Genomic DNA, 11,179 nt, shown 5'->3' with positions numbered 1-11,179 from the left:
GCCTTATATGACATCATACTGAATGCCTTATATGACATCAATATGAATGCATATACGATATCAAGCTGTCTCGTTCCTGGACTTCAAGGTTGGACAGCTGTGGCAGTGGGGAGGTGGAAGCTGGGCTGGGTAAAATACTGTGAAGAGACCAGGGCATTGGTTTCAGGTGAAGGGGACAGGTGGGGGGCGAGGCCCAGATGAGGTCGAGGTGCGGGGAGGCAGGCAGGTGAGTTTCAGGCTAGTTGGCAATGCTGTACCAGCAGCTGGTGGCCCAGGTCCAGAAAAGCGGGGATGACTGAGGCGAGAACCCCACTCCAGGAGCCGACTCTGAAGACAGGAAAAAGCAGGTAAGTTTTCACACAGGATCTGGACTGAGCAATAAAACATCACTGACTAACCTGATACTCAGGCCATGACTGATTGAGTGCGCAGATCTTATATGCTGCTGGAATAATTGCCCACAGGTGCTCAGGTAATCAGCGGCAGGTGTGCTGATCATCCCCAGGTGCGTGGGCCAGGGGCGGGAGCCCACACTGAGCTCCGCCCCGGCAGGAGAAAGAGAGAGGGAGAGGACGAGGACGAGAGAGAGAAACAGAGCAGAGGCAAGAGAGGAGAATAAACAAAACAAAACATAGCGCCTGACTGCTGTCATCTGACGAGGTGCGGGGACCATGACAGTTGTGTACAACTGGTCCAAGCAGATGCACTTACTGAATTCAAGAGTCAAGTTCTTGCATGAGTTGGACCAATAATACAGACTTGTAATGAATGCTCTTTATTACCAGTGAGTCCAGAAGATCTTTTGGAATATCCTGTATTGTCTGTGTTTCCAAATCCATGAGGGTTACCTAGACTTGAGTCTCCTTTTATATGAACTCAAGACTCCTCTTTCAGTCCCACCCACATTTAAGTCAATGACATTCAGTCATGAAACCAATGGGTGGCTAACGACTGTAGTAGCGGCCCATTGTATTTTGGTTTCCTCTTTTGTCTCCAGTAGCTGTTGAAGGTTTTGTGCGGCTTCAATCAGAGGCATCTTATTAACACATACATTAATGATTCCCTGAACTATTCAAAATAAAGACTTCCCCAAATAGGAGCAGTAAGGCAAAAGGAAAACCACAAGTTTTTCCATTTGAGGGGTCTCTATTTGAGATGTTCTGTAAGTGAACCATGTTAACTAAAGTTTGCTTCAAGTGTCTAATTGCTGTAAACTCATGTGCAAGGTCACTTTGAGTGGGTGCACTTAGGAATACAACCACCATCAGTGTCTCCATTTAAAGTGATCTTGATATGAAACATAGAACTCAATTTGATAGACCTAACATGGAGGGTCAGGTAGAATTTGTAGCAGTTGTTGTGTACAACTGGTCAAAGCAGATGCACTTACTGAATTTAAGAGACAAGTTCTTGCATGAGTTGAACCAATAATACAGACTTGCAATGAACACTCTTCCTTACCAGTGAGTCCGGAAGTTCTTTTGGAATATCCTGTATTGTCTGTGTTTCCAAATCCATGAGGGATGCTTGAACATGAGTCTCCTTTTATATGAACTCAAGACTCCTGTTGTGGTCCCACCCACATTTAAGTCAATGACATTCAGTCATGAGACCAATGGTTGGCTAATGATTCAATTCAATTCAATTCAATTCAATTTTATTTATATAGCGCCAAATCACAACAAAAGTCGCCTCAAGGCGCTTCATAGATACAGAGAAAAACCCAACAATCATATGACCCCCTATGAGCAGCACTTTGGCGACAGTGGGAAGGAAAAACTCCCTTTTAACAGGAAGAAACCTCCGGCAGAACCAGGCTCAGGGAGGGCCGGCCATCTGCTGCGACCGGTTGGGGTGAAAGAAGGAAGACAGGATAAAAGACATGCTGTGGAAGAGAGACAGAGGTTAATAACAGATATGATTCAATGCAGAGAGGTCTGTTAATACATAGTGAGTGAGAAAGGTGACTGGAAAGGAAAAACTCAATGCATCATGGGAATCCCCGGCAGCCTACGTCTATTGCAGCATAACTAAGGGAGGATTCAGGGTCACCTGGTCCAGCCCTAACTATATGCTTTAGCAAAAAGGAAAGTTTGAAGCCTAATCTTGAAAGTAGAGATAGTGTCTGTCTCCCGAATCCAAACTGGAAGCTGGTTCCACAGAAGAGGGGCCTGAAAACTGAAGGCTCTCCCTCCCATTCTACTTTTAAATACTCTAGGAACAACAAGTAGGCCTGCAGAGCGAGAGCGAAGTGCTCTAATAGGGTGATATGGTACTACAAGGTCATTAAGATAAGATGGGGCCTGATTATTTAAGACCTTCCTGCTCCTCACTCCTGTGAGGAGCAGGATTTTGAATTCAATTCTGGATTAAACAGGAAGCCAATGAAGGGAAGCCAAAACAGGAGAAATATGCTCTCTCTTTCTAGTCCCTGTCAGGACTCTTGCTGCAGCATTTTGGTTTAGCTGAAGGCTTTTCAGCGAGTTTTTAGGACTTCCTGATAATAATGAATTACAGTCGTCCAGCCTGGAAGTAATAAATGCATGAACTAGTTTTTCAGCATCACTCTGAGACAGGATATTTCTAATTTTAGAGATGTTGCGCAAATGGAAGAACGCAGTCTTACATATTTGTTTAATATGTGCATTGAAGGACATATCCTGGTCAAAAATGACTCCAAGGCTCCTCACAGTGTTACTGGAGGCCAAGGTAATGCCATCCAGAGTAAGAATCTGGTTAGATACCATATTTCTAAGCTTTTCAAGGCCGAGTACAATAACCTCAGTTTGATCTGAATTAAGAAGCAGAAAGTTAGCGGCCATCCAAGTCTTTATGTCTTTAAGACATTCCTGCAGTTTAACTAATTGGTGTGTGTTATCTGGCTTCATGGACAGATAGAGCTGGGTGTCATCTGCATAGCAGTGAAAATGTATGCTATGTCTTCTAATGATGCTGCCTAGGGGAAGCATGTATAATGTAAACAGAATTGGTCCTAGCACTGAACCCTGTGGAACTCCATAATTAACCTCAGTGTGTGAAGAGGACTCTCCATTTACATGCACAAACTGGAGTCTATTAGATAGATATGATACAAACCACTGCAGCACAGTACCTGTAAAACCTACAGCATGTTCTAATCGCTCTAATAGGATATTAGGGTCGACAGTATCGAACGCTGCACTGAGGTCTAGTAGGACAAGCACAGAGATGAGTCCACTGTCAGAGTGAGTCAGAGTCACTGGCTTGGGTGAGCCCGAGTGCTGAAGATATCTACCTATTCGGAACCATGATAACAGGGTTCTTGCTGATCGGAGCTGGCTTAGCCCTGACTTATCGAAGAATTAAGAAAGCGGAACCGGCTGTTCAAACCCCCCCAAGGCTGCCCGCTGGGATTGGAACGATGGGAAGAGGCATGAGTTTCTCAAAATGGGCTCATTGAGTCAGCACGGATAAGATCTGAGCGCAAATTGGATCACATTTTGGAGCAGCTCACTGCGGTCGTGAGTTCTCAGAATCGGCTCTTTGAGCACAAGAAATAACAACATCACAGAACGCAAGTATGGCGAAGCTCGCGGCTCTCCAACGGGAGATTGAGAGACCAGTGTTGGACTGTAGAACTGCTTTGAAATTCATATGAGCTGTTTGCACTAAAGTAAAAACCACCATCACTTCATGCGGATACCCTCTCGGCACCAGCTGCGGTCGCAAGGCTGGAGCCGAACAAAAACACCCTGATAACGACTGTGTTTAGTCTGTTCTTCCCATTCTATGCAAGGCCATCTGGGTTGGCTGGAAGACTGTTTACTTAGCCTGGCAGGGTGAAGGACACTGTCTCAGCTGAACTCTGGACACGCACACACATACATATACACTGATATGCACACACTCATCCCCCCTCCCTTTCCAAACGCCTTCGATGCTTATTCCCTTCCGATGCTGACGGGGATCAAGGAGACCAGCGCACAGGCTGCAGGCCCGGATGTACTGTCTAATTCAGCTGTCTCTTACCCTTTACCCACCCCTGTTACTTGTCATGTGTTTCTTTGGTGTATTAAGAGTTTTTTCATGTGCAGAGGTGTTTTTTTCTGTTCTCAAACTGATCTCCCTGTTGGAGCTCAGTCTGGGAGGAGTTATTTTTTTCTTCTTATCTTTCCTCATGTGGTGCATTTTCCATTGTTATACCTCTCTGACCTGTCTACCCCATGTGATGTTTGTGTAATGTATGTATGGTCGGAGGGTAAGATGGCGCGGGCACGGCTGGCAGCCTTAACCAATTTCCTTCGGGATGAATAAAGTATGATCAATCAATCAATCAATCTGTCTTTATCTGTATCACTAATGCACACGCAGACTTATATAAACACCAAGGTGATAAACTCAAACCCCTCTATTGTTTTTACCGCCTCAAGGCGCTTCATGGATACAGAGAAAAACCCAAAAATCATATGACCCCCTATGAGCAAGCACTTTGGCGACAGTGGGAAGGAAAAACTCCCCTTTAACAGGAAGAAACCTCTGGCAGAACCGGCAGAGATGAGTCCACTGTCAGAGGCCATAAGAAGATCATTTGTAACCTTCACTAAAGCTGTTTCTGTGCTGTGATGAACTCTGAAACCTGACTGAAACTCTTCAAATAAACCATTCCTCTGCAGATGATCTGTTAGCTGTGTGACAACTACTCTTTCAAGGATTTTTGATATGAAAGGAAAGTTGGAGATTGGCCTATAATTAGCTAAGACAAACAGTAACACCAAAATAAAACCCCTGCAGCTTTACTTCTGCTCTGTCCAGAGATGCTTTTTGAGTAAAGGTTTAACTGCAGCCAGCTTGAAGGCCTGTGGTACATAGTCGATTATTAGAGATAGGTTGATCATATTTAAGATCGAAGAATTAATTAATGGCAGGACTTCTTTCTTATAAAGCAGCAAACTATTTCTCCATGCTAAATGATGATCCTCTAAATTTGTGACACGCCATTTCCTCTCCAGATTACGAGTCATCTGCTTTAGGGTACGTGTTTGAAAATTATACCACGGGGTCAGGTACTTGTGATTAGAGACCTTAGTTTTCACAGGAGCTACAGTATCCAGAGTCGTACGTAGTGAGGAGGTGAAATTATTAACAAGATAATCGACCTCTGTTGGGGTAGCATTCAGATAGCTGCTCTGCTCTGTGTTGGTACAGGGCATTGACGATGATAACAGTGGGTGGATTATATTCTGAAACTTAGTTACAGCGCTTTCAGAAAGACATTTACTTTGATAAAGTCTACTCTCCACTGCTGTGTAATCAATTATTGTAAATGTAAATGTTATCAGGAAATGATCAGACAGGAGAGGGTTTTCAGGAAACACTGTTAAATGTTCAGTTTCTATGCCATATATTAAAACAAGATCTAGAGTGTGATTAAAGTGGTGGGTGGGTTCTTTTGCATTTTGAGAGAAGCCCATTGAGTCTAATAACAGATTAAATGCCATGTTGAGGCTGTCATTTTTAGCATCTACATGGATGTTAAAATCACCCACAATAATTATTTTATCTAAGCTCAGAACTAAATCAGATATAAAGTCTGAGAAATCAGACAGAAACTCTGTGTAATGCCCAGCTGGACGATAGATGATAACAAGTAAGACTGGTTTCTGAGTTTCACAGCTGGGGTGGACAATGTTAAGCATCAGGCTTTCAAATGAATTAAAAGTCTGTCTGGGTCTTTGGTTGATTAATAGGCTGGTGTGAAAAATTGCTGCCACACCTCCCCCTCGGCCTGTGCTTCGAGATTTCTGTTAGTTAGAATGACTCGGGGGTGTTGATTCATTTAAACTAACATAATCATCCTGCTGCAACCAGGTTTCTGTAAGCCAGAGTAAATCGATTTGTTGATCAATTATTAAGTCATGTACTAACAGAGACTTGGAGGAGAGAGACCTAATATTTAATAATCCACATTTCACTGTTTTACTCTTTGGTTCAGATGTGGATACTGTATTGTTCTTTCTTTGTAATTGTTTATGTTTAAGTTGTTTGTTGCTGGTTTTTAGTTTGTTTTTTGTCTTTTTGGAAGCTGACACAGTCTCTATGGAGATGGGTTTTTGGGGGGGTAGCAGGAGGAGGGAAGCTGCAGAGAGGCGTGTAAGACTGCAACTCTGCTTCCTGGTCCCAACTCTGGATAGTCATATTTTGGGGGGTTTAATAAATTTGTCCATATTTCTAGAAATGAGAGCTGCTCCATCCAAAGTGGGACGGATGCCGTCTCTCCTAACAAGACCAGGTTTCCATCAGAAGGTTTGCCAATTATCTATGAAGCCCACATCGTTTCTGGGACACCACTCAGACAGCCAGCAATTCAAGGAGAACATGCGGCTAAACATGTCACTCCTGGTCTGATTGGGGAGGGGACCAGAGAAAACTACAGAGTCCGACATTGTTTTGGCAAAGTTGCACACCGATTCAACATTGATTTTAGTGACCTTCGATTGGCGTAACCGGGTGTCATTACTGCCGACGTGAATTATGATTTTACTGAATTTACGTTTACCCTTAGCCAGCAGTTTTAAATTTCCTTCAGTGTCGCCTGCTCTGGCCCCTGGAAGACAATTGACTATGGTTGCCGGTGTCTCTAACTTCACATGTCTGAGAACAGAATCACCAATTACCAGAGTTTGACCCCCGGCAGGTGTGTCGCCGAGTGGGGAAAAACAGTTAGACACATGAACGGGTTGGTGGTGTACCTGGGGCTTCTGTTTAGGACTATGCTTCCTCCTCACCGTCACCCAGCCGCCCTCTTTCCCCAGCTGCTTGGGGTCTGCCGGGGAACAGCTAGCGGGGCCTTTCGCTATCTTCGGCTGCACCAGCTACAGGGGCCTGGCTAGCTACGGGTGAATGAAGGGTGCGAAGCCGAGTCTCCAATTCAGTAATCCTGGCCTCCAGAGCTGCAAATATGCTACATTTGTTACAGATATCATTACTGCTAAAGGAGGCCGAGGAGTAACTAAACATCTGACACAATGAGCAAGAACGTGCAGGAGGGACAGGTGAAGTAGCCATGGTGCTAACGAGTCGGCTACGAGCTAAGCTAAGCTAGCGAATCAGTACAGAGACAGTGAGTGAATACTTTGGCTATAAATTAGGTAGTGAGTACACAGAAAGTGTGCTTCGGATGAAGCACATGAAGATTATACTATGAAAAGAGAATGTATTTAAAAGTTGTTGTTAATTAAATTGCTAAGCAGATAAGCTACTCAGAAACACCACTGTGTTTGAGCAGGAACAGGAAGTGATACTCTACCACAGAGCGAGCGAACACCAAGTGACAGCGCCACCAAGAGTGCCAACACAGCAATAGAGTTGGAGCCGTGCTCTCACATGTCATGTCTGATGGCCAAGAACGGCCAATTGCTTATGCTTCACAAACCCTCAGCAACTATGCTCAGATCGAGAGGGAAGCGTTGGCAATTGTTTTTGGAGTGTGCAAGTTTCACCAGTATCTCCATGGTAACAAGTTCACCTTGCTCACTGATCATCGCCCACTGACCTCTATTCTGAGTCCAGTAAAAGGTACACCATCAATGGCAGCTGCGCGAATGCAGCGTTGGGCGCTCCTTCTGTCAGCACATAATTACACCTTACAGTATCGGAAGGGGGCACATCACGCCAATGCTGATGGTCTGTCACGTTTACCTCTGTCCCTTGCACAGAAAGAGAAACAGGGAGCGGTTGAGGTATTCTACGCATCTCAACTGGACACATTACCAGTCAGTGTCGCAGAGATCAGACGTGACACTGTGTCTGATGTCACTTTGTCTTGTGTCCTGGAAATGTTAACAATTGGACGTTTTCCGGCACCAAAGGACACAGACCAAGAGCTGTCACCCTATCTGATGCGCAGACATGAACTCACAATACAGCAGGGATGCCTCATGTGGGGCGTGAGGGTGGTTGTGCCACCTAAGCTGTGCTCTCATGTCCTGAAAGAGCTCCACATTGCACATCCAGGGATGGTGAGGATGAAGAGTTTAGCTCGCAGCTATGTTTGGTGGCCTGGCTTTGATTCTTAAATTGAGCTTCAAGCTAAAGCCTGCCACTCTTGTCAGCGTGTGCAAAAAGAGCCTGGGTTAGCACCTTTGCACCCTTGGCTGTGGCCTTCCTGTCCGTGAGAACGGACCCATGTGGATTTTGCGGGTCCATTTGAAGGTCACATGTACCTGGTGTGGTAGATGCACATTCCAAGTGGCCTGAGGTGCATATTATGGATAGCACCACAGCCGGTAAAACCATACAAGTGCTACGAGGTCTCTTTAGTCGTCATGGCATTCCCCATGTCCTGGTGAGTGATAACGGACCGCAGTTCTGTTCTGAGGAATTCAGGGTGTTCCTGAAAGCTAATGGAGTCAAGCACATCCGCTCCGCGCCGTACCATCCTGCCACTAATGGTTTGGCTGAGCGTTTTGTGCAGACATTCAAGCAAGCACTGAAAGCTTCCAGGGGTACAGCACCTGTGCAACAATGCCTTGACACGTTCCTCTTGACATATCGCAACACTCCCCATGCAACAACTAGAGAAACGCCAGCTATATTGTTCATTGGACGCAAGCTGCGCTCTCGGCTGGATTTTCTGAAGCCCAGTGTGGCCAGAGCAGTGCGTCGGTCACAAGATGCTCAACAACAATGCCGGCAGCAATACTCCAGGGACAGACGGTTCACTGTTGGCGAGCCTGTCCTGGTGCGTGATTATAGGAAGGGAGAGGACAAGTGGACGCACGGTGTCATACTGGAGAAGACTGGGCCAGTGTCATGCAAGGTGAATGTGGGAGCACAAGGAGTGTGGAAACGTCATGTGGATCAGATGCTGACACGACCTGAGTCAGTATCTCAGCAGGTCACAGTGGATCCTCTGACAAGCTCTCAAATGTCACCAGCCCAGAGTGGTAGTGACACCATGCTTCACCCTTGTACATCTCTGCAGGAAGAGACTATTGAACAAGTTCTGGGGACCACTTTATCTCCAGAAACACCCCAGTCTGTTAAACCACCACCGTCTGACTGTACACAGGTTACAGAGTTTGTAAGATGTTACCCAGTGAGAGTCACTAAGCCACCCGCTCGTTATCGTGATGGGTGAGTGTACTAAGTAGTTCTGTGAGAATGTTGGGTTCAGAGACATTATTCTCAACTAAAAAGAAATTCATACAGAAAGCAACATTAGTTCCAGTTTTCATGAATGTTGTAATGAAAAAAAAAAGGTAAAAAAAAAGGTACTACTTTGGTTATGGGAAATGTTTCTGTGGGTGGTGCCACGGTCGTACTTAGTGGGGAGGAGATGTTATGTATGAACCAAGAGTTATGGTGTGCTATGCAAGCCATCGCCAGTAGGGGGCACCACGCCCAGTTATGTGTGTGTGTAACTTCTGTGTTATCTCAATAAAGAAGAAGTCCACATGTAAACAAACTATAGTGTGTGCAGTCTGACTCTAAGCTCGAATAGTGTACTGACACCACAGTGGGAATATAACAGTTATGACATGGTCTGATTTTCTCACCCAATAAAGGAATATTTCATATATCAGTCTACTCTTCATTCTATCAGACACAGTTATCACAGCTCGTACATTTGCTTTTTATACATATATGTAAGCCTTGAGCCAAATGTAATGATGCCAACATAAGGAAAGAACAATATTTGTCTCTTATATATGATACATCTATATATACACTGTCAAAGATACTTGTCTTTGAGTGAAGATTTGAGGTGATAGGACATATAAATGACTGCAACTTGAATCTTTACTGAAGTTCAGTATTTGACACAGAGTCACTCACATGTGCTGTACCAGTGTACCTGCACATGTGATGTGACAACAGAAGTGATTTGATTTGAGAGTTCAAACTCACTACTTTAATAACTAATAATGATTAATATAATAACTATAATATTGGCCATCTCATATTTACACTGACTTTAGTCTCATGAACAACATTAACTATTTGTTATTTACTAGCTAATCTTATATGACTGTTCAGTACAGATATGAAGCCCAACAGTCATGTTTTACAGTCCTGTGGTCTCAGCCTCAGATACTTATTAAATCACACAGAGCTCGTGTAGAAACAAAAAAACAAACAAAATATGTTCTCCTTCATTTCTGTCAACCACACGTTTCCAGCTACCATGGTTGCTAGGCAACCTGGGCAGCGCGACGGAGGCTAGACCGTCCCATTTCACAAGCCTCGCACTTCCGGCCTCAGCGGTCTTTGAGTACGCGGCCCTTGAGGACCGTTAAGGCTGCAGACCCTGAATTGGGACACAGCCAGAGTCTTTCTCCAGAGCACCGGGCCTCTTCCTAATCCTCAATAAGTGAACTGCTACCAGTGAACAAGTGTACCGTGTCCTATGTTTCCCAGTGAAAAGTTGTGTACCATATTTGGGAATCGTTATTACCAAGGATATGAATTCTAGGAACGCTCTAAACTTTAACCCTATCATCAATAAAACTCAAAATTCGCAACATTTGCAAATCCGTAGTTATGAACATTTATAACAATGGGGGCTTAAATTTGATAGATTTCAGTTCCCTAAACTACACTTTCAAAATAAATTGGATTAAAAACATCTCAAAAACTTTTCACATTTGGGTGGCTTGAACTTTATTCTTCTCTGCAACTACAATATTCAGAAAATCCCAATTAATGAGAGATGGGACTGACCTGTCTATGACTCACTGTCTTTGTTCATTCTCTTTTTGTTTCTCTCTCTCTCTCTCTCTCTCTCCCTCCCTCTCTCTCTCTCCCTCTCTCTCTCTCTCCCTCTCTCTCTCTCCCTCTCTCTCTCTCCCTCTCTCTCCCTCTCTCTCTCTGTCCCTCTCTCTCTCTCTCCCTCTCCCTCTCCCTCTCTCTCTCTCTCTCTCTCTCCCTCTCCCTCTCTCTCTCTCGCCCTCTCTCTCTCTCTCCCTCTCTCTCTCTCCCTCTCTCTCTCTCGCCCTCTCTCTCTCTCTCTCCCTCTCCCTCTCTCTCTCTCCCTCTCCCTCTCTCTCTCGCCCTCTCTCTCTCTCCCTCTCCCTCTCCCTCTCTCTCTCTCTCTCTCTCCCTCTCCCTCTCCCTCTCTCTCTCTCTCCCTCTCCCTCTCCCTCTCTCTCTCCCTCCCTCTCTCTCTCTCCCTCTCCCTCTCTCTCTCTCTCCCTCTCCC

General features: G+C 44.9%; 1 pseudogene; it reads right to left on the bottom strand.

Annotated features, from left to right (window-relative positions):
• Positions 1–238: 238 nt before the first annotated feature.
• On the bottom strand, positions 239–7,490 carry LOC148094583 (uncharacterized; annotated as a pseudogene).
• Between the last annotated feature and the right edge of the window lie 3,689 nt (positions 7,491–11,179).

Source organism: Neolamprologus brichardi, unplaced genomic scaffold, assembly GCF_056152115.1.
Source record: "Neolamprologus brichardi isolate AB-2024 unplaced genomic scaffold, ASM5615211v1 NODE_ptg000033l+_length_6344489_cov_1, whole genome shotgun sequence".
Lineage (NCBI taxonomy): Eukaryota > Metazoa > Chordata > Actinopteri > Cichliformes > Cichlidae > Neolamprologus > Neolamprologus brichardi.
The sequence above is the reverse complement of the archived record's forward strand: the minus strand, read 5'-3'. Positions and strand labels throughout refer to the sequence as shown.